Below are 25,623 nucleotides of genomic sequence, written 5' to 3'. Positions count from 1 at the left end.
CCGCTTATCACACCTCTTTTAATTATTTCTGAGCTACACAAAGCCAGCACTCGATACACTAGGGAGCCAAAACCCAAGGCCAGGGAAAGATACAAAGGGACAGAGAGATTCACATTAATGACTGAAACAGACATTTAATTAACTAAAAATATGTTGTGGAAATATGGGGAAAAAGTCAGGGCAGTGGGACTAACTGGAGAAGTGAGATCTTCGTGAGTAAAATTACAAGAATGAGAACATTCAATAAAGGCATTGCCAGATTAGCTGAAATGGTTTGTTACATCAAATTCTGAATCTGCTTCACAGAACACCACAAACAACATTAACTGGGACAAGATGACAGCCCAGCATGGAGAGCTGTGCAGATCATGCTCGCGTGTTGCTCAGTACATTGCACTATCTGCCCAGTATGAGAGTATTGCAAACTTTACTATCATATGCTAACTATATTCACATCAGGTTACTGCCTACAATGGGAAGGTTTGCTCTCTCTGCTTGTGTGTGTGTGTTCATCAGGGAGAGAGAGAGAGAGAGAGAGAGAGAGAGAGAGAGTGTGTGTGCATGTGTGCGCGTGATTGACGTGGTTAAATGAGAAACTCATTGTCTGAGAAAGAACGCACATGAAGAAAACAATTTTAAATACGAACAACTGGCAGGCTTTTTGTTAATCAACAGAGAGAACGAGAGAAGTTTCATGGACAGATAAGGTAAAGTGTTTGAGAATGTTAAAATAAAGGCATTGCCAGACACAATAGCAATGTACGTCAGCGTGCATGAATGACAGATGGATGGGAGTTTGGTGTGAGTTTGAATCAGATTTGTTTGGGCAGGTTTGAAGCCAGGAGCATCAGCAGCAGATTCTTGCCTTCATTAAGACTGTATTTCATATCTCAAGATTCAAACAACAGATGGAATAAACCAGTGAGACATATCCTGAAGTGGTGAGTATTTCAAGTTAGAAATGGTCAAGGAATGGTGTCAAGAATCAGCTCAGTGTCAAAGGGATCTCCCACATTTGTGACGTGTCTGCCTCTGCTGCAGATATTGTCCAGGGATGGGATGGAAACAGTAGAGGAAGTGAAATTTGTAACCACAACAATAGACAGTGACCTCCATGCTCTTAACAGCAAAGGCAATGATATAATGAATTGTGGTTGTCCCCTGAAACAGAATAGGTCAACATAGAGACCCGGAGTAACACTGCCAGAGCAGAGAGCGAGACAGTAATTGAACACCTTCATTGATGTCAGTTAGTAGTGGTCTGTAAAGTGAATATCAGGATTGAGAGATTCCACAGGAACAATAATTTTGGCAAGAAGTGTAGACTATATGAAATAACAATAATACAGTCATAACTGGTTTATAGAAAACAAAATCTGGACAGTGACACTCACCAGGAACGCCAACGATAGCCAGGAAGGGATAATAGAAGTATTTAAAAATGAGAAGAGTGTAATAGATCTGCGATGATAATGACAACCAATCAAACGCAGAAAAATACCACACATAATATGATAAGCTCCTGTCTATTGTTGAAATATTCCTGTCTAATGTTCTCAGATTCTGATCCATGTTTGGAATATTCCAGTCTAATGTTCTCAAATCCTGATCTATTGTTGCAACATTCCTGTCTAATGTTCTCAGAGTCTTATCTCTCCTCCCCCACTCTCTGGATCTGCTCATCCCTGTCAGTGCTGTCGGTGATGCTCCTGCTCATGTTATGGGTTGACACATTGTACGGAGGCCATCTATTATTAAAAGATGGAAACTCTCCACTGGGATAATTAGAATCCACAGAGGTTGCATTAATCACAGTCACTGAACAAACAGACTCAGTTCACCAGTTCCATACATCACTTTTCATTTACTGGTTTTGGATGGAATGGTTTAGGGTTGCTGAGGGATGGACCATAAATCTTTCAATCTTTTTAATCTTTTTTTCCTTGTATATGAGAATATTAACAGAACACTGCAGCAGTCTATATATGTCCCACTCTGTTTATGAAAGGAGGCAGTTATAAAAAAAAACAGATCGGCGTCATAAAAAGAAGTCGGGTAGGCACGTTTCTAGATACCTGAACACAAAGTGCGGTACTTCTTGACCAGTGTGAGGCTACTCATGGTTTTAATGCCCTGTTATCAAATCCTTTCATAACCTTGAGACAGAGCATTGAGACTGCTGCTCAGGAACTGGCCAAGACAATTCTGTCCCTATGGGCCTTACAGAGGGATAAGAGAAAGCCATTCAGCCCATATTAGCCTATTGCTACTTGAAAAGGTGGAAAACTGGAATATTGGCACATTTTGCCAACAGAATTATTCAAAACAAAGGGATGTGTCACTGCAGCTGTATGAGGTGTTACTGAGAGGGCACCTGGAGTACATTGTGTTCTCTGTGTTTCTGTAATTGACAATGGTTGGACCACCATTAGATACAGTTTACCGGCAGTGTGTTATTTGATGTCTCGGGTCTGTTACACAAGGACAGGAGGATGCCATGAAGTCTCTTGAGTCTATTTCAGAGTGACAGGAGGAGGTCATTCAGCGTCTCCAGTCTATTACAGAGGGACAGGAGGAGCCAATTCAGCCTCTCGAACCTGTTCCAGAGGGGCAGGAAGTGTTTACTTAACTTTCAAATCTGTTACACAAAAATATTAGTTTCAAACTAATTGTGGAATAGGAACGACCTGATGTAAACATTAAAGTTCCTATTTTGAATAAGGTCAATTTTGAAAGTGTTAGGTGAGCCCTGTGAAAGGCTGATTAGGATACCCTATTTGCAGGTAAAGGGATGGTTGGAAAATGCAAGGCGATTACAACTTGGTGTCAGAGAGTCCAGAGCTATCGTGTTCTGATTAGTGAGATGGGCAAGGCTGGTGGGTGCAGGGAGTGCTGGATGGCTAGATATATTGATGCTCTGGCCAAGGTAAGGAAGAGGCATATGTCAGGTAAACAGAGCTGACATCAAGTGAGTCCCGAGAGGGATATAAGGGTAGTAAGTGTATAGTCAATGGGGAACTCCAGCCAGAAAAATATGGACATGAACTGGCTTTAGAATTAGAGTTAACGAGGCATTGAAGCAACTGTACAACTACTTTAATGGCGAAATATCAACGAGGGCGAGAATAGGGCACCTTCCAGGTCAGTAAGGCTACCGATGTGCGAAACCATAGGAGATGGAAGGGTTACTAAACAAGTATTTCTCCTCAGTATTTAATGTAGAGGAGCTTACGACAGTGAGAGAAGGAAGAAATATATAGTGATATTTTGAATAGTATCTATATTACAAGGGGATATCGGACATTTTAAAACATACAAAGGTGAACAAATCCCTGTGACCTGATCAGTTGTATCTCAGAAGTTTGTGGGAAGCTCGGAAAGAGATTGCTCAAGTCTCTTGTTGATATATCTGTATTATTGATTTACACTGGTGAGGCGCCAAAAGACTGGAGGGCTGCTAACATAGTGTCATTATTTAAGAAAGTAAGGAACATACAGCTAACTATAGATTAGTGAGCCTGATGTCAATGGTGACTAAATTGTTGGCGGTGGGGACTGGGAGGGGGTTGGTTGATGGAAAGGATGTATATGCATTTGGAAAGACAAGGACTGAAGAGAGCTTTGTACATTGGAGATCACGTCTCACTGACTGGGTGGAATTTGTTGAGGAAGTGAAGAAGATGATTGATGACGGCAGGACAGTGGATGTTATCTTTATGCAATTCAGGAAGAAAACCAAAATGTTCTACATGGTAGACTAGTTATCAAGGTTAGACTGCCGGGAATCCTGGAGAGCTCGTCATTTAGGCCCAATCTTTTCTTGAATATTGGAGATAGGGCGTGACAGTGGACGTTTGTTCATTGAACCTGGAGACCTGTGATTAGTGTCGTGCCACAAAGATCAATAGTGAGTCTTTTGTTGCTTATGCAAATCATTTGTACTTGAGTAAGTGAAGTATGCTCAGTAAGTTTGTAGATAATTCCAATTTTGGTGGTAATGTCGACAGTGAAGAATAATGTCTCAGAATATAATGAGACGTTGATTAGGTGAGCTGAGGAGTGGCAGATGGAGTTTATTTTAGATAAATGTGAGGTGCTCCATTTTGGCAAGAAATATCAGAGTAAGAAATATAGATAAGGTCCTGTTGAAAGTCGCCAATCAAGGATATCTCCATAGAAGTTATGGAATCCCTACAGTGAGGAAACAGGCTATTCTTCCCATCGAGTCCACACCGATCCTCTCAACAGTATCCCACTGGACAAACCCCTACCGTATCCCTCTGAGCCAGCATTTCCCATGGCTAATCCACCTCGCCCACACATCCCAGGGTACCATGCACAAATTAGGATGGTCAATCTACCCTTACCTGTATACCTTTATACTGTCAGAGGAAAACATAGTACCTGGAGGAAACTCACACAGACACGGGGAGAATGTACAAACACCACACACAGAGTCATTCACGGATGGAATTAAACCCAGATCGCTGTCCTGTGAGGCACCTTGTGGTGCAGGTTCTCAGTTCCTTGAAAGTGCCGTCACAGGTAGACAACATAGTGAAGAAGCCACTTGGTGATCTTCCCTTTATTGGTGTGTGCTTTGACTCTAAGCATTTGCATGACGTGTTGGATCTGTACAAGATATTTGGTCACTTTTGTAATATTGCCTTTAATTCTGGGCTCCCTGCTGTCGGGGAGATGTTGTCAACATTGAAAGGATGCAGAAGAGATTTTTTTAAAAATGTTGCAGGTGTTGGGGGGTTACAGTTACAGGGAGAGTCTGAATAGGCTGGGGCTATTTTCAAGTATTGAGCCAAAGGGGTGACCTTAAAGAGGTTTATAAAATCATGAGGGGTATAGATAAGGTAAACAGTCAATGTCTTTTCACAGGATGGACGAGTCCAAATATAGATAACAAAGGTTTAAGGTGAGAGGAGAAATATTTAAAAAGGGATGCTAAATCAACATTTTCACACAGACACTTCTGTGTGTATGGATTGAACAGCCAAAAGAGGTAGTGGAGGCAGGTACAGTTACACCTTTTAAAAAGCATGTGGATGGATACACGTATGGGAAGTGTTTAGAGGGAGATGGGCCAACTGCTGGCAAGGGGGAAGGAGATTAATTTAGGATATTTGGTCGGTATGGATGACAAGACCGCAGGATCGTTTTCCGTGCTGTACATCTCTGAGTGTTCTTTGACTCTTGAGTGTTTAACATGGGAACAGAAGTAGGTTATTCAGCTTCTGAATACTGTCAGTCAGCTTGTTTGCTCAATTACTGACAGTTAAATACAAAAATAAATCATTCAGAATTTGTTGGTGTTTTACAGAAACAGGAGAAGGGCTTTTACTCAAGAAAAGCGGTAAAGAATGTGAAGAGGCTTCATTCCCTCAATTCCTTTCCACAGAAGCAGCAGTTGAGCACAGACCTATTGGAGCCTGTTAATCTGGATCAGCAGGAGGACATCTATTTTCACAAAACTTAGATTCGGCGACAGTCACTCAACTGCTCAAAACTGGGACACAGGAACAGGAGGCAGTCACTCAACTGCTCGAGACTGGGACACAGGGACAGGAGGCAGTTATTCAACAGGTTGAGTCTGGGACACAGGAACATTTGGCCATCTCTCAACTACTCGAGACCGGGACACAGGAACAGGAGGCAGTTATTCAACTGTTCGAGACTAGGAAACAGGAACAGGAGGGAGTCACTCAACTGCTCGAGACTGGGACAGAGCAACAGGAAGCAGTCACTCAAGTGCTCGAGACTGGGACACAGGAACAGAAAGCAGTCATTCAACTGCTCGAGACTGGGACACAGGGTCCAATCACAAGAATGAAAACAAATAATAAAGGCATTGCCAGATGTTTAGCTCTTTCACATTCGCAATCCAACTCACATAACCACTCCATCCATTATATGTTCACGATGGAGCACTGTGTAGATCCGGCTAGCGTACTGCTGAATGCAACCCAGCAATATCCAGAATGGAACTCTGTGCAGCCCACACCACTGCTCGATCTATAATCATGGGCTGAATGTCCATCATGGGGAGCTGTGCAGACCGCACTGGTTCATCCATATATAAACCCAGACTGTTGCATTGTTCGGTAACACTGTGTTAGATTGCAGCCCAGTGTGGGGAAACTTGCAAACAATCCTGAAAGTGACAGGATGTGCAGCTCCCATCCATTTACAGCTCCATATCTCCACTGTGCCTTGACAAGGGCTGCCATGATGTGAAAATCACTGCGATGGAGAGATGTAAATGGAAACAGTTTAAATACCAATAGTACTGAATAAGGCGAGTATGACACCAGTATTTAAAGTTGAAATGACTGAGATAATATCCAATGATGTTTTGTGAATGGTGCAAAGTAGTTAGAGGGGGATGGTAATGTTATAGTGGTTGCACTATAAGCCTCCAAATCAACAATGGTAATTAGAGGAAGAAATATACAGGGAGACTGGGGAGACTTGCAGAAGCAACAGGATTGTTATAATAGGTGATTTCAATTTTCCGAACATAGACTGGGACTTCCAGATGGTTAAGAACTTAGATGGAACGTAATTTGTTAAGTGTGTTCAGGAAAGTTTCCACAATCAATATATAGAATAACATACCCAGGAAGGGACACATTCGACCTACTGTTGGGAAATAGGTTAGGATAGGTGAACGAGATAAAGTGGAGGAGCATTTTGAGAAAAGTGATTAGAGTTGTATTAATTTTAAAATAGTTATGGGAGGGACAAAATTGGTCCACAGATTCAACTTCTAAATTGGGGCAAGGCGTACGTTGTTGGAATTAGACAGGGGATTGCAGGGGATGATTGGAGTTGTTTGTTTCGAGGTAAAAGGATTTCGGGCAAGTGGGAGGGCTTCAAAAGTGAGATAGCTCGAGTTCAAGGTTTCCATTTTCCTGTGAGGGTGAAGGTAAAGTGAGACTGGAAGAGAGAACCCTGGATGTCAAGAGATATTGAGGGTCTGACCAAAATAAAAGGAGGCGTGGCTCAGGTACAGGAAGCTGGGACCAAGGGAATCCCTGGACGTACACAGGGGATAGAGGAGTTCACTAAAGAAGGAAATCAGCAAGGCGAAAAGGGGGTATGGGATAGTCTTGGCTGAGAAATTTAGAGAGAATCCAAATTCAGTATAGTCAAGATAAAGGACAACTAGGGAAAGAATACGATGCTTTAAAAATCCAAAATATGCATGCATGTGTAAAACCTCAAGAGATTGGTGAATTCCACAATTTCCCCTCTGTGTTTACCATGAAGAAAGACATGAAGACCTGTGACCTTTAGGAGGTTAGTTGTCAAATCTTGTTACTGTCCATATCACAGTAGAATTGCTGTTGGATATATTAGAATGCACAAAGTCAGACAAATCTCTTGGTCCTGACCAGATACATCCAAGACCACTGCAAGAAGCGAGAGATAAAGCTTAAGTGCCAAGATCACGGAAGACTGGGCGGTCGCAAAAGTTGTGCCCATATTCAAGAATGGCTGCAAAGAAAAGCCCACAAAATATAGACCAGTAAGCTTCACACCTGTTTTCGCTAAACCACTTGAGAAGCTTCTGAAAGATAAAATGTGCATGCATTTGGAAATACAGAGTTTGATTTGAAGCAGTCAGCTTCGTTTTGTGCGTAGCGGATCATGCCTTACAAATTTTGTTAGAGATTTTTGTGGAAGTGACCAGGAATGTTGACGAGGGCACAGTGGTAGACATCTTCTATTTCGATTTCAGTAAGACCTTTGATAAGGATCCACATAGTAGGCCACTCTAGAAGATTATATCACATAGAATCCAAGGTGAACTGGCAAATTGGCGACACAATTGGCTTAACATTATGAAGCAAACGGCTATGGTGGAGGTATGCTTGTCGGACTGGAAGCCTGTGACAATTGGCATGTCTCAGCGGTCGGTCCTGGGCCCATTGCTGTTTGTTATCTATATCAATGATTTGGATCAGAGTGCACAACGCAAGGTTAGTAAGTTTGCAGATGACACTAAAATTAGAGGCATCGTTTAGAGAGAGGAACATTATCAGAAATTGCAGCAATACCTTGACCAGCTGGGAAAGTGGGCTGAGAATTAGCAAATGGAGTTTAATATAGATAAGTGTGACGTCTTGCATTTTGGAAAGTCAAATCCAAGTAGGAGTTTAAGGATGACTGAGAGGGACTTAAGGAGTGTAGTGGAACAAAACGACGTTGGAGATCAGGTGCACGGTTATCTGAAATTTGGGTCACAGGTACACAGGACCATGAGGAAGGCTGTTGGCACACTGGCCTACATCAGGGCATTGAGTATAGAAATTGGAACGTTATCTTGCAGTTGTACAGAATGTTGGTAAGGCTGCAGTTGGAGTTTTGTGTTCAGTTTTGTTCACCTTGCTCTAGAAACGATATTATTGAACAAAAATAATGTAGAAGGAATTTACAAAGATGTTTCCTGTGCTAAAGGGTTAAGTTATAGGGAAAATTTGGACAGGTTAGAACTTATTTCTTTACAGAGTAGGAAACTGAGAGGGTTCTTACGGAAGTATAGATTTTATCAAATTGTAAGATGACTGCATAGTGATGAATACTTCAATTTTTTTGCAAGGTTGGGGAATCGAAGACTAGAGGACATCCGGTCATGTTTGGAGAGGTTTAAAAAATAAACAGGAACCTGAGGGTCATCTTTTTTACACAGAGTGTGGTACGCATACAGACTGAGCTGCCAGAGGAAGTGATTGAAGTGGGTACAATAACAACATTGAAATAACATTTGGACAAATGCACAGATAGGAAAGGATTAGATGGATACAGAGCAAAGGCAGGGAAATAGCAGATTGGCAGATAAGGGGCAATTACAGCATGGTTTGTTGACGGAGCATGGTGGGTGTATTAGATGGGCGAGTACAGAGGGAGAACATTCTCTTCCCAGAAGGATCCACACCACTAGATCCACCGAGAATGTTCTGAGTTCACTGCCCAGCTCAGTGCAGTATCTGAGGTCGGAAGAAATGTCCAGTAATACAGGACAAACATCAATAACCTTCCCTGCTCTTTCAGGATGTGTGTCACCATATTCTCTCTGCTCCCTCACACTCACTGTATATCTGCAATCGCACCTACCCCCGAACTAGGCTCATGGTCCCTCACACTCACTCCTGCATGCAATGCTTAATCTCTCTCTCTGTCTCTCTTTCCATCTATCTCTCGCCTTTGCAAAATATCCCACACAGTTATAGAATATTCTGGAGAATGCCGATTATGGAATGTTCCAGATAATGTTCCAAATAATTCCCAGTTTCAGGAAAATGGCAGTTTCCCAGTGTGTAACACATAAGAGGAAGGAGCAGAGAAGTACGTTTTTCAAATCACACACAATTCAAACCATGCTGAGGCCATTCAGCCCTTCAAACGTGGTTTAGCATTTAATAAGGTCCCCGCTTATCTGATGGTCTTCGCAGCTCCGTGTTACAGGAACTTTCAGTCATTCAACCCCCTGGGTCCTGTCCATAGCCAGACAGCACTCAGGCATTTTTATTCCGGGTTTTTTCAAGCGCCTGTTTGAGGGCATTTCCCATGTGGAGAGACACTGCTCACAATATATTCCATCATCTTTATACTTTCCTTCAACGGTCAGCATGCTTTACACAGACCAAACAAAAATATATCCTTATTTTATGGTTATAGGTATTCAATCACACTTATTAATTCTGGTTATTTTCACTTGACTCACCTTAAGGATATTACACCAAAAAGAGCTTGTAAAAACGTCTTGTTATAAAACACAATTTCGAGCAGAGAACGTTTTTACCCTCAGCCTTTATCTTGACCGTTATCTGAATTGTACAAACTGCCTTGTTATGAATGTTTCTCTTACCCTTTGTCTGTGACTGTTTCTGTCTGTAACAGCTACATAGTTTTCCCACTCAGTTGGCTGGACGGCTGGTTTGTGATGCAGACCAACAGCGCAGGTTCAGTTCCTCACACTGACGGAGTTTACCATGAACGGGACGCTCTCTCACCCTCACCCCATCACCCGAGGTGTGGTGACCCTCAGGATAAACAACCATGAGTGGTCTCTCTAATGAGCTTCCTTTGGGACACTATTCTATCAATGTTAGCATTTTAAATTAAAATATTTTTATTTTAATTTAAACCAGTGGGGTTCAGACATCCAACACAACACATATTCTTCCTAGCACGGAAAGTAAGGATATCATTTATTTCACATGTGCAACTGTGTAAAGTACCCTGGGCAGGCCCAGGAAAGGAGAAACCAGGTCCATCTCCAATTCAGTCCCGCAGACCCATTCTATCACACCTGACACAGTGCTCCAACATAGATGAAGCCTGCAATAGGACCACAAGCAATGAGTAAGAGTGCCTCTAGTCATTCTGCATTTAGGACATGATGAAGATAATCCCACTATGCATTTTGAGAGACAATCTGGAGTCAGATAGACACTATGAAGAATTTTCAACTGCATGGAATGGGTTCTATTACAGATCAAAATCCTTCCAGCATTTTCACAAATATCCTCCCATGTCTCCGAAGTGTTCTGAACCCACAACTCTCTCTCTCGCAGACATCACAAATCTGTACAGTCTCGTCTGAGGGGACACTCTCCAAACAATGATAAAGGGTACTGACAGGGAGTTTATTCTAAGCAATAGGCACCCTCTTCTCTCTATCGGATCTGTAAGAGTCTGTCAAAAGTGTGTGTGTTTTTTTTGAAACCAATTCTCTGATCTGGAACAAAATACAGAAGAGGACTTTACTAGGTAGTCCATACTTACGAGTTATTTGATCAAATGATATCATTCTTTCTCCCTCAAATAAAACGTGGTGGCTCAATAGATAGCACTGCAGCCTCACAGCACCAAGATGTGCAGGTTAGATGAATTGGCTATTGATAAATCACCCATAGTGTTCAGGGATGTGAAGTTTGGGGCATTAGTCAGGGTAATTATAGAATAGTAGGGGAATGGGTCTGGGTGGGCTACTCTTCAAAGGGTCGAAGTGGACTTGCTGGGCCCAAGAGCTTGTATCCACACTGTAGGGATTCTACTAATTCTAAATCACTCAAGCAAGGCATGCTCTTGGCTGCCCACAGTTTAAACCTAGAATCCATTATCCCCAATTGACAACTGGTATACCACCATAGGAGTAAGAAACATGGTTTTGGCTGTATTGTCCTCGAACTGATGCATTGTCATTCATGCTTTAACTTGATTGATAATTACTGGGTTATGGCAATATTCCGTAACTGTTGTCATTTTGCCTAAGAACAACAGACTAATAAGGGTTCACTTTGTCTGAGACGGTTCAATATCTAACCATATTGACGCTGAGTCCTCAGTGGCCCAGACATTAACATAGGATAATAAAAAGCTTAATTGATAGCTTTTAATCTGGGAAATCTGCTCCCCACAATCTGTTGCAATTTGTTTAGCTTGATAAAGAGTCGCTTATGATGCCAAATAAAAGAGCCAAACCAGCCATTAAGTCTCTTAATATCTGCCTGGGAAACATCAAAGGAAGCATGCACACGGGGTATAGCAAATAAGGTAGTACATTCATTTTAAGAACAGCTATCCGACCTAGCCAGGATGTTGGAAATGCCTCCCAACTTTGAAGTTATTGTATAATTTTGTCAAACAAATGGACATAGTTCACGTTAGATAAATTTTCAAAAACGGATGTAATCAATATACCGAAATAGAGAAACCCCCCACTCCCGTGACCATTTAAAAGGAAACCAGGATTTGCCTTCAATGTCAGGTATTTCCCTACGACCTCCCATAGGCATGGCCACAAACTTTGTAAAATTAATCTTATCGCCCGAAAAGGTCATAAGTGAATTAATGAATTACATCACGTGACCTGCCGAAATTGTGGGATTTGACAAAAACATAAAACATAATGAAGAAGTTAAAAATGAGTACTCAACCCAGTCCCAGCTATAATTTAATACTGGTTAATACTAGAAAAATCCAACAAAATTTCTTTAGAAGAAACATGATTATCTAAATATCCAGCTTACGTTAAAATGCCCACAAAGTTTTTGCTTTCTCTGGAGAGTCAGACGAGTTTGTGGATCCATTGAAAGCAATACAGAGCACCGCTGGGTACTGAATCGCGAGTTCCATTGCTCTTTTCTTAATCTCATCAAAAGATTTTCTTTTCTGAATCACCGCCACTGAAATGTCCTGAAAGGACATAATCCTGGAGCTCTGGTGAATTAAACCCATCGGATCTTTCCTCTGGGATCTGAAATCTTCCACCAGTCTTTGTCCTCATAACTACGTAAAAAATGAGGTCTGCAGATGCTGGAGATCAGAGCTGAAAATGTGTTGCTGGTTAAAGCACAGCAGGTTAGGCAGCATCTCAGGAATAGGAAATTCGACGTTTCGAGCATAAGCCCTTCTTCAGGAATGAGGAGAGTTTGCCAAGCAGGCTAAGATAAAACGTAGGGAGGAGGGACTTGGGGGAGGGGCGATGGAGGTGGGATAGGTGGAAGGAGGTCAAGGTGAGGGTGATAGGCCGGAGTGGAGTGGGGGCGGAGAGGTCAGGAAGGAGATTGCAGGTTAGGAGGGCGGTGCTGAGTTGAGGGAACCGACTGAGACAAGGTAGGGGGAGGGGAAATGAGGAAACTGGAGAAATCTGAATTCATTCCTTGTGGTTGGAGGGTTCCCAGGTGGAAGATGAGGCGCTCCTCCTCCAGCCGTCGTGTTGTTATGTTCTGCCGGTGGAGGAGTCCAAGGACCTGCATGTCCTCGGTGGAGTGGGAGGGAGAGTTAAAGTGTTAACTATGTAATCAAACAAGGACAGGATGAAGGCGTTGGACTGAGTCTGACTTCCACGCCATAACCCGATGAACTGTCTCACTCTTCACCCGTCCCTCCTCAGTTTCGAAGTGAAGGAATCACTGCAGCCAGTTCGTGAACAAACTCACCGGCTGACCACCTTCTGTCCGCTCCAGCAAACCGACAACGTGAATATTCTTCATCTTACCCCTGTTCTCGAGAACGTCATCTTGTTCAGTTAAGGTGCAGACCTGTTTTTCAAGGGCGAGGATCCTCTCCCGAGAGGAATCGATCACGGTCTCTGTCGCTGCAGTTCGGCCCTTGACATCGTCTGTTCTGTTTCCAAGGCTGTCAAGTTGCTGCTCATGTTTTTGGAGCACGGCTGAGAGCGGCTCTAGCCACGGCTGAACGGTTCTTCAATCATGGCTTCAATCATTTCACGAAACTTGGTGATCTCAGTGACCAAGGCCTGGTGAGTAACTGGGTCCATGGAATGAGCAGAGTGGGTTGCAGCCACAGCCTCAGGCATGCTCGATGCTTCTGACGGATGCACCACTTGTTGGGACTTACTCGATCCTTTCCCCATGTTTTGTCATTTCCGTTTTACAAATCGGAATCAGTAAAGATTCTGTCACTCTTTTAGTGTTGAATTTTAAGTGAATGGCTGGGTTGGGGTGGGTTAGAGAACCACTTTGCCCGTGTGTTGATGCACAGCCTAGCAAAGCAGACCTTCTGGATAGCAGCCATCTTGTATTCTCCCTTAATTTTTTATCGATATTATCATTTCATTTTGCATTATATTCCTGGAGGTTCTGAAGCCGTGTTATTTGATACCACTGTCTACATTTTACCCCACACTACACATTGCTGCCCATTCCTCGATAATCCTTCACTCTGTTGTTATTTATGAACCCTCCATCTGTGCCTCAAAATATTCAATATTTCTGCCTCCAATACTCTGTGGGGACGCGTCTTGCAAAGACTCACAGCACTTTGAGAAAACAATTATAAACATTATGATCTGAGTGTGAGATTAGTATTTTTGTCTCCTTATCTGAGAAAGGATGTAATTATATTGGAAGCAGTTCAGAGATATTTCATTTCACGTATTCCTGGGGTGAAGGACTCATATTATGAAGGCTTTAACAGGTTACTCTTGGAATGAAAATGAAACATACAAGACCTTGAGGAGAATGGATTAGGTATGTACCCACTGGGTGTTTGCATAGTCCAAATTTATTGTCATTTTCATAGAATCTCTGCAGTGTGGAAACAGGACATTCCGTCCATTAAGTCCACACTGACCCACCAAACAACATCCCAAATGGACCTGCTCCTCAATCTTATTGCTGTAACCCTGCATTTCCCATAACTAACCCACCCAACCTGTGCATCCCTGGGCACTATGGGCAATCCACTTTAAACTTTTCATCTTTAGACTGTGGAAGGAAACTGGAGCACTGGGAGGAAACCCACACAGACACGGGGAGCGTGTTCAAACTCCACATAGAGGGTCGCCTGAGGTTGGAGTTAGACCCAGCTCCTTGGTGATGTGAGGCAGCAGTGTTACCCACAGATTGATCATAGTCCTCCGTTAGTTCTGTTAGTAACTTGTGGCTGACGAAAGAAATTTGCCTGACTTGTTCTTACCACTGAACCTGACCCAGTCTGCGACCTTGATCATCGGTCATATCACCAACCTGGTTACATTTAACATTTGTTGTGAGCAGTGGAAGAGTGGGACTAGGAAAGGAAAGAGTGACACGCTCCATCCTCAGTCACAACTGGAGTGAGAAAAAAGTCACAAAGTGGGAATTCATTCACGTGGGAATCCTCTTTCCCAGAGGTTTGGGATGGCTGAATCTTTATATTATATCGAGGCTAGCTTCGTCTGATTTTCCATAGACAGGTAAATCAGGGATAATAGTGCACTGAGAGAAAAGTGCAGCTGGGACCACAATGAGATGAGCCACAACTTTATTTACTGGCGGAGTAGTGTCAAAGGGCCGAATTGCCCACTCGTGTCCCTCAGCCCTATGTTCTGATGTTCCATTCAGCCCTTCAGACCTGCTACACAAATCAAGGCCACTCTGTTGGTTCGGGGCAGTTTTGGAAATGTACTTGGAAAATCCAGGCGGGGTCAGGAAGTGACACTCACCCCCACTCCCCGTTTCCAGGCTTCTCCTCTCCGCAACATCTGCTCCAGATGTGGGTCATGTTGCCCCCATACCCCACCCAGCGTTAACGTAAGCAAATCATTTGAGCACCCGAATGTAGCATTGCACAATGCAACTTCCGGGAAAATAACTATTACTTTGCAAAACCATAACATGTGAAATTAATAAATTGGAAAAAGAGTAAGATATTCGGCCCCTCAAGCTCGCTCTGTCTTTGAAACTCTAGAGAGCACAGGCTGTGTTTCCTCATCAGGCAATCATACCATCTGGGGGATTAATCTGGAGAATGTCCATTGCACTTCCTCTGTAGTCAGTATATTCTTTCCGAGATTTGGTCACCAAAACACCAATACTCCAGGTACAGTCCCACCAACACGCTTCAACATGTCTTAACATCAATGTTCTGACTCTCTTAAATGAAGTCGATACAAACTTTAAATTTCCACTTACATGTATTCCTCTAAATACCCTTCACATTCATTGCATTTACGAACTCACTAAGATCTTATAGAAACCCTTCCGAAAATCCATTATATGCCACTTCTACTGTTTCCCCATTATCTATACTGTAAGAGCTTACAATGTGTTCCTGGAAAAGCGCAGCAGGTCAGGCAGCATCCAAGGAACAGGAAATTTCCTGTTCCTTGGATGCTGCCTGATCTGCTGCGCTTTTCCAGCAACACATTTTCAGCTCTGACCTCCAGCACCTGCAGACCTCACTTTCTCCTCTATACTGTAAGAAACAACTTTGAACAATTCCGAAGTTTATCAAGTATGATTTCTCTATCAGAAATGCATGCTGATTCTCTCCATTGTTGCTGTTTATTTCTAAACAGCAAAAATGTCATCCTCTGTAATAGATTCCAACAGTTTCCCTACAATTGTCAAGTTAACTGGTCTGCAGTTCTCCACACTATGTCTTTTTCCCTTTGTAGCTGTTTGGATCCCTTCCATTCATTTATAGTGCTTGGTTCACGTTTATCCACAATAGTTTCAGGTCTCTGCAGAATGTACAGGAAAATAAAACACAATCATCGACAGTGCAATTAATACTACTATTGGTGATTTATTTCCGACATTTTGATAGCAAGTACATCTGTTTCGTCAGACTTAGCAATGTTCAATCCTGCTCTATGTTCAAGTACTACCTTGTTTACTGATATGAATTGACTCTATGTCTTTAGCTGCAGAAGTCCGATATGATCACTTGGTATTACTGGGGGATTTTCTGGATCTTCCTCCATGAAGACAGATGCAAAGTAACTGGTTGTTTTCTTGGCCATTTCCCTGTTCTCCACAATGACCTCGCGTCTCCCGATTACAAATTTCCACATTTGACCTTGATTTTATTTTGTTTTCTTTGAAACATAGAGCGCAGATTGATGCAGACTTTGTGTTCAAGTTTGTTAGCAGGTATGTTCTCTTTTTTATTTCCGTTTCAGTTTCATGGCCTTCCTTTTTTTGGACCGTTAACTTCTGAGAATTCTCAGGTTTCCACAGTAGCCGGAAATCCTCTGAAGTCACTTCCTCTGATTAACGTATTTTCTATTTGTTATGTTAACCATCATTGAGTCACTTTCTCACTCTTTGGTGTTTGTACCTGAAATAAATAGACGAATGTTTCAGAATTTGCAGTGCTTCTAAAACCTCCTGGTCCTGACCAGTTATATTCAGGAACATTGCAGGAGGATAGGAGGATAGAGAAGAAATTGCGGGAGCACTGCTTGGCTCTTTTCAATCATCGTTTGCCAACGAGTAAGGCCCTGGACAACTGGAGCATAGCGAATTCAGAGTCCGTATTCAAGAAATGCTACAAAGATAAACCTGAGAACTAAACACCAGTAATTTTAAAATCTAGTGGGTAGGTTATTTGAGGAGATTCGGACAGATTGGATATACATTCAATTGAAAAGATTGGATGTGATTCAGAGTAAGATTAGAATGGTGCTGGAAAAGCAGAGCAGGTCAGCCAGCATCCGAGGAACAGGACAATCGATGTTTTGGGCAAAAGCCCTTCATCAAATTCAGCACGGGAGTTTGTACAAGGGAGATCATGACTCACAATTTTGTTGGAGTTCTTTGATAAAGTGACCAGCATGTTGAGGAGGTCCGGGTGGTATACGTAGTCAAGATGCATTGCAGTGAGGCCTTCAACAAGGTTCCACATTGTACGCCGCTCTGGAAAGTTAGATAGCATTGAATTGAGGGGGAGATGGCAAATTAGGTACAAAATAGCCTTAATGGGAGGAAGTAGAGATTAATACTGGATACATGCTGGTCAGACTGGAGGCCTGTGAATAGTGGAATGCCTCAGGGGTTGGTGCTGGGACTATGACATATTACATATTTCTATGATTTACATGAGAATGTACAGGCAGGATTTGTAAGTTTGAAGATGGCAATAAAACAGGCGACATCATGGAGAGTGAGGAAGGTTATCAGAAATTTCAGAAATTACAGCAGTATCTTGATCAGCTGGAGAAGTGGGCTGAGAAATGGCAAATGGATTTTAATATAGATCAGTGTAAGTTCTTGCATTTTAGAAAGTCAAATCGTGTTTGGAGTTTCATGGTGAATGGTTGGGTCCTAAGGACTAGAGTGGAACAGAGGGATCTTGGAATTCAGGTGCATGTTCTCTGAAAGTTGATTCAGAGGAAGACAGTGAAGAAAGCTTTTGGCACACTGGTCTTAATCGGTTTATATCACTGAGTATCGAAGTTAGGAAGTTATGTTGCAGTTATACAGGATGCTGGTGAGGCCATATTCGTAGCGTTATGTTCAGTTTTGTTCACTTTGCTATAGGAAGGATATCATTAAACTGGAAAGTGTGCAGAATAAAATGCAAGGATGTTGCCAAGCTCTCAATGGTCTGAGTTATTGAAAGAGGTTGGACAAGCAAGGACATTTTACTTTTGAATACATGAGACTGAGGGAGGATCATATTGACGTTTATGTGATCATGGCAGGAATGGATAGAGAGAATGCACACAGTCTTTCTTCCCAGGGTTGGGCAATCACAGATTAGTGAGCATCAGTTTAAGGTCAGAGGGGACAGAATTAAAGGGAACTTGAGGAGCAACTTTTTAACACAGGGGCTGATATGCATATGGAATGAGAAGTGGTTGAGGCAATTGAATAAATGCATGGATAGTAAAGGATTAGAAAGATACCGGCAATGGCAGGGAAATGGGATTAGCGTGGATGGGCAGTTTGGTCGGAATGGATCAGTTTGGGCTGAAGGGCCTGTCTCCGTGCTGTCGGACTCTATGACTCTAACAACCATTGCTTGTCTCCCACTGAATGTTATATTGTACTTTGCAAATTCACTGAAGATATCTTGACACTCTAGCCTCCAGTCTTCCATGATGTTTGTCTAGAATATTCAAGCATTCTATCTTGCATGCAGACACTTTGTAAAATGCACATTATAAAGGCCATTATCCCTTAAAAGCTGCTTCAGACCAAGGTTAATAATTCGTCCTTCTGACCACACAACATCAAATCTGAAATAATCTGCTATCTCGTTTGCTTCACAGCATACTCTTCAACCCACCTTATATACACTTACAGAACTCATTTTTCACAGCTTCAGCAGTCAAATAGTTAATGCAGTTTATATGCAACTTGAGAGAATTCAATATGACTACGGTATCCACAATACTTGCCTATCTAATTTCCTGAGCATATGATTCTCAGATTTTCTGCTACCATTTTCGTTTCGATATGTAACACGCCAATATTTGCTTCTCCTTGCTATCTGTAAACTCTACCTGAGGGACAGGTCTGTGTCGTTATTAGTGACCGACTTGGACAAGTCATCCAGGGAGGCTCACCTCGACTCTCAGATGATCTCAAAAAATGCCCCACGATAGTGGACAAGCAGCAATATCCTCCTCGCTCTGTTAGGATAAGAGTTATCATATACTCTCTGCTCCCTCACACTCACTGTATATCTGTTATAGCACCTAACCCCGAACAAGGTTCACGCTCAGTCTCCAAATAAGGCTCAGGCGCTACCACTCTCACAAATGAATTCAGCACCTAATAATACTACATGGATTCAAAACTGTTGACTGACTCATTCCATACACCTCACAACTCCCCCCACCTACACCAGGACAAACAGCGGGGTCACCCATTCCCACTCTCCCGACATTGCTTTCTCCCATTCCAGGAGAAACAGCCTGGAATAGGATAAAAAGGGCCAAGCCGGGTAGTGGAGTGACAGATATCCATTCCCTCACTCCCCTCTCCCCATCATGTGGGGAGAACTCTTTAAGAGCTTGAGAGGACCAGGATGTCTCGTGTGGAGAATCTGAAACATCCACTTCCTGCTGACCAGTTACGGAACAATGTTCAGTGAAAGACAATTCTCAGTTTAAACCCACTGGCAGTTCCAACAACAGTCCTTTCACTTCCAAAAACCCACAGATACCTCACTGCACAGAGACACAGACACAGAAATACACAGACGAGCACACACAATACTTATATGGGGATAGGTATACATACAAGTATAAACACACAAATACATATACAGTCACATACAAATCGACAAAAATACAGATAGAAAAACAGGCTGAAATACAGACAGACAGATGTAATTACACAAACGCATAGATAAAAAGCACATAGGCACACACACAGGCACACACACATACACACACACAAATAGAGGCACAGACACACGCACAAACACTTACTCACATACAGATACAGAGAGTCACAGACGCTAGTGTCATTAAGACACAAATCGATCTGTTTTTGATTTGTAAGGGGATCAAGGATTCTAGGGAGAAGGCAGACGAATGAGGTCGGGCTACATATTATAAGTTATTGCACGAAATTTCCCACACGATAGTTTGAATGGCCTCAATCTGCTCATTTCCTTAATGCTCCTGCGGTATTATGCTGTCAGGCATTCTCTTCCTGAGACAGCAGCAGAGTCTGGGTGCGATACATATTTGATTGGAAAGGGTCAGTGGGAATGTGGGATAGGTTTGGTGTCCGGAATGGATTATGTTCCTAAGTGTACCTAATTATTCTGTCCTTAAGTCTGAAAAGAGGTGGTGATTTGATGTTCAGTTAACAACACAGTTTTCAAATAACAGTCCCACAATGAAATAAGGACGTCCCTTTCACTTTAGTGTTGTGCTACCTGTGGTGTCCTCATCCTCAGGGAGCAAGGAAGACTCGGTTATTGAAGGTACTCAAGGCTGAGCTCGACTGATCTTTACTGAACAGAAGGGTCAGTGCTTATTGGGAGCAGACAGGAAATGGATGGTCCGACACACTCGGATCAGCCATAAATATTCTGAATGGTGCAGCCGAATGGGCAACATGTGTTGTTCCTTCAATCCACCCTCGAGCATGTAACAGAGATATACTGCTGTCCCTACCCCATGTGTTTTTCCCTTAATCCACCCTCGAGGCTGTAAGAGGGTTGGGGACACTCCATTCAGTCAGACAGGATCGTTAAAATGACACAGTAAGAGACCATTCCGCCCCTCTAAGAAATTACACAGGAATATAGAATGAAGTAATTTAGCTCGTTCAGTACATTGCACAGTCCAGGAGGAGGCCATTCAAGCCACCGGAGCCGCTACACAGGAACAGGGAAGCTGTCGCTTACAGGAAATAGAGAGTACAGATAAATGTTTATTTTCAGGCTGCAAAGCTGGAACTGATGGAGTGCCTCAGAGATCACTGTGTGGTCATCAATGATCGACAATCTGGAGGAAGAGGAGGGAGTGGCTTGGAGCTCAATTAGCTCATACACCAAGATGGTCATTCAATGTGTCGTCAAATCGAGGTAGTGAGTCTGCAATGTGATACAGGCAGGGATGGTTAGTGAGCAAACCTTCTGCAGAAAAAACTTAACGTAAGTTGTTTATTTTGGCATGAAGGTTGAAACAATGATAAACAATTTAAATGGAAGAGAGATTGCCGAACTCAGTGATACAGGAGGTTTCCATGTTCCTGGGACATGAATCATATGAAGTCAGATGCAGCAAGTGATTTGGAAGGTAAGTGGAATGATGCTGTTTTTGGCAAAAGGTATCAGGTTTAATTGCAGGAATGTTTTACTGCATCTGTACAGGGCATTGCTGAGACCACATCTGATGTACTGTGTGCAGGATTGATCCCCTAAACTAAAACAAAAAGATATAATTATTTTCGAAGATTTTCCCTTTACTCATACCTGGAATGCCGTCCTTTTGTTATGGGGGATTATCAGTTTTGATCTTAGCTGAGAAATAGTATTGAACCATCCATGAATTTCTAAAAGTGTATCAGCTGGATGCTTATTATCTCCAGTCAGGGAGACGAAAGTTAGAGAATAAACTTTAAGAAAAAGATGCATTGATATTAACACACATACTATGAAGACACCTACCAATATTTACAAATTACACAGACGCACGTCTTCAAGCATGTCTTCAAATTATTATGTGGGGACACTTTTTTTGCGATTGGAAGGAAATGTGCACAACAAGGGCAATGACGCTCCTCCATAATCAGATTTTCCAGTGAATGTTCCAGGAAGTCGCACATGATTCAATTTGGTGATCAGTTGTCAAAATTGTATGTTCCAACCCAGAAAGGGAGAAAAATGTTCCCTGTCTGAGCAGCAGCAGCCGATTGATCCCTCTCTCTTACTTTGTTCCGCCAGATAGCAAAGTGTGAGACCAGAAAATCCTTGCCTCATCTTTACCACTTGTGAAGCATTGCTGGTGACGATTCATTGGAATCTCTCCACTGCCTGAAAGGAAGGGAATTCAACCAAATCCCACTGTTCTAGAAAGAAATCCCACGACCAGTAGCTTATGTGAGCAGGATACCTTCAAAGGCAGAATAACATTTTGGGGCACTCTATCATTTTACCATTTGTTATGAGTTCAACTTTCTGTGTCTCACATTTTTCTAGAAAATGGCGGAGTCTGAGACCTAAATCATTGGCCACATTACTAAACTGGCTGCATTTAAGATGGGTGTAACCAGTGGAGGAGTGGGACTGGAAAAGAACATAGTGACCCTCCAAAATTGGTTGGAACACAAATGAGAATTTCTAAAAGGACGGTTCAAGTGGAAATTCCCTTCCCCAGTGGATTGTGGTGCTTGAATGTTTGCATTTATTCAAATTTGTTTTTGGTATTTCGTTCTATGGCGTACAGACAGAAATGCGCTGCTTTGAGCAAAAGCAAATGAAGCGGTGACAAAGTATTTAATCACCCACTCCTGCTGCTCAGTCCTGTGTTGCTGTGCTCTATTCAAACCCTCACACCTCCTGCAAGGAACAGATGGAGGCCACTTGCTCCAAATACCTGATCAACAGTAATACAGGATCTCATTCACTCCCTATATACTGTCACACATGGTTTGGTGTCGGTTGGAAAATGTTATTTGTTTCGACAGATGCCTCTGTTTCTTTACAGAGTATTTCCTCTCTGCAACTTGTGGTTCATTTGTTGGTGATATCAAAGAAACAGATTCACCGTGAATGCAGTCTTCATACTTCAACCAGAGATAACTCACAAAATACTTTACTCTCTCTAATTGAAACATTCAACAAATGGATATTCAGGAAAATTACAGCCATTAACTTTGCAATTACTGAATATGAGGACAAAAGGAACGGTATCAGGTAATTTGGATGATCAAGCCATTGCAAAACATCATGGCTGATCTACTGTTGATAGTAACTCCTCTTTAATGCCCAATTCTTCACCCCTTAGCTCTCTGGCAGGTCAAAAATTCGTCTACCTCCTCCTTAAATACTTTCAGAGGTAAAGCACCCCTAGCTCTCTCGCCCAGACAATTCCTGATAGTGATTACCTTCTGTGAGAGGAAAGCCCTCCCTACACATACACCAACACCTATTGATATGAACAAGGGTTGAACACAGGGACTCAGGAAAGAGCGAATAGTTTTGACACCAAGGCTGCGTTTGTCTGAGGATGGCAACGGGACCACCTACTTATTTGAGCTCAATGTGGATCAGATGTAACCTTCCCACTGGACGGGATCTTTCAGAACACAAATAAAGAGGTTTGGGGTCAATCGCCAACAACCCTCTCAGTCCCGGTACATCTCTGCAGGAGATTCTCAGGTTAGCCTCCTCAACACAAACATCTTCAGCTGCTCCAGCAATGTATTTTCCCATCATAAGATCTGAAGTAGGTATGATGACTAAACATCACAGAATGTTCAGAACATTTTGTCCCCCATCAGCTCCTGAACCATTCTGTGTCCATGTGCAGCAAGACCCGGACAACATTCCGGTTTGTGCTGTTAAAGTGTCGGTAACATTTATGTAACAGCACGGCCAGACACTGCACATTTCCGCAGTTAAAAAAGCTAATTCAGCATCTCCAGCTGGTTGCACACAGGTATGGGCTAACATTCAGGAACAGGAAGAGTGACAGCACATTCAATACTCCTGCCTGTTACACGGGAAGAAGAGTGGTCTGTTCAGTGCGTCGAGCCGTTAAACAGGAACAGGCAGAGCCCAATCAGACCCTTAAACCTGTTCCATGAGACCTGGAGGAGGCTCTTCATCCCTCCGAGACAGTTATACAGGAACAAGAGGGGGTCACTGATATTCTAACGTGACAAACCAATGAAACCGAGTCGGCACTGACAGAGGAGTCCATGATGTTAATCATGGTTGCATTGTTTGTAGAACGTGTGCTGCTTTAACATAGTTTGCTGGCAATGAGGTGGGAAGCCAAATAATTTGTGCCAAGTCTCAAGGAGGCATCTTCCATCGCCGAGAAGACACATCCACCGTCTCCATGGAAGTCCGAATCTGGTGGGAATAGTTAACTATTTTATTATGAACGCATTGTGGCTGCTGTAGGGATTGCGGATAATGAGACTTTCAGTGCAGGACCATACACCAAATGCACTGTATTAATGTGGGGAGAGTTTATTAAACGACTGGCCCTCTGTCTCTCTCATGCGACACGGGGATTGGTTGTGGAGTGAGGGGAATATTCTCAGAGGCTCTTAAACTATCGAAAATCATGCAACCCGAGTAAAAAAGAAGCCATGGAATATTTCACTGTATCAGTGTCTATTTAGAACATCGTGAGTGACTGTCCTTCCCCCTCAAGTTTCAGTATAATCGCCTGTCATTCTCTCACAACGCCAGAGATTAATCTTCAGTGTCTCGGCATGGTACAATAATCCCAGGGATTAGTCTGGTGAAACTCCATTGCACACTCTCTGTGGCAAGGCGATCATTCCTTATAAAGGAGAGAAAGTCTGTCCACAATATCCCAAATGCTGCTTCAACAACACTCTCAGCGATGATCACAATAACTCTTTTTCCGCTGAGACATCTCCGTTTCTTTCCTGTCGTGTAAAAATACTTTCCTTCTCTCAGTAATTCTGGAAAGAGTTAACTCTTTTATAATGAAGGTATAGTTGCTGCTGTCGGGAATATGGATAACGTGACATTCATTGTAGGATCACGCACCAATTGAACTGTATTAATGTTGTGAGAGTTCTTTAAAAGCCGGAGCCTCTCTCTCTCTCTCTCTCTCTCTCTCTCTCTCTCTCTCTCTCTCTCTCTCTCTCTCTCTTCTCCTCTCTTTCTCTCTCTGTCTCAGTTGAAATAGGGAGTGGGGGTGGTTGGGTGGAACGTTCTCAGAGGTTCTTAAACTATCAGGAATCATGTAATCTGAGTTTTAAAAAAGCCATGGAACTTATCACTGTATCATTGTCTGTTTAGAACATCATGAGTGATTGTCCATCCCCCTGAAGGTTCAATGCAATCACGTCTTATTCTCTCACTCACTCACTGCGCATGGTGCCAACATCCCAGGGATTAGTCTGGTGAAACTTGAGAGAAAGTCTATCCACAATACCCCAAATACTGCTCAACAACACTCTCAGGGATTGTCAAAAAACATATTTTCTCTCAGTTAGACATCGCCATTTATTTCATGTGCCTCAAAAAGCCATTCCTTCTCTATGCACAACGACTGACATGGAATTTATAAGTGCCTTAGATCTGTACGTCAGCATCAATAAAGTCAGCATCAGAGATACCTGTGGAGATGTGCATCACTCTTGGGGAGAATTGCAATGAGACTGTATACACCTAAAATAGGGGATAATCACGTACCTGAATGGAAATGAGATGTAGCAATACTGAAAACAGGCAGAGAAAGGGAGCTATCTTTACCTTTATTCTTCTCTCACAGGATGTACCAAGCCCTGGTCAGGGGAGCATCTTATGCAGATCTTGCACTGAGTGGCTGGGTCAGCTGTTCCACAGTACCGTAAATAGTAAAACTATGGGTTCATAGTGTTACAACACAGGATAAGTCTTCCTGTTTAATTAAACCAGCAACAGAGAAAAGATTTATCCCATGCTGTAATCTGTGATAATTCTAGAGTCCAAATCTATTTAAAGTAAAAATGAACAACTTTACTTCTTAAAGTATAACAGAGAATAATAAACGAACGACTATTTACAACTTCTTCCTCTAACCTATCATTTAGCTTCCCCCTCCACAATACTAGTCTGATAAAACTCCTAATTAAGATTTACAAAACAATACTTCTTATCTCACAACCAGGAAGCTTTCGGTTCTTCTCCATAATCCTGTCTTCATTTCTTCTT

This window comes from Hemiscyllium ocellatum, unplaced genomic scaffold, assembly GCF_020745735.1.
Source record: "Hemiscyllium ocellatum isolate sHemOce1 unplaced genomic scaffold, sHemOce1.pat.X.cur. scaffold_326_pat_ctg1, whole genome shotgun sequence".
Taxonomy (NCBI): Eukaryota; Metazoa; Chordata; class Chondrichthyes; order Orectolobiformes; family Hemiscylliidae; genus Hemiscyllium; species Hemiscyllium ocellatum.
Note: the sequence above shows the minus strand (reverse complement) of the source record.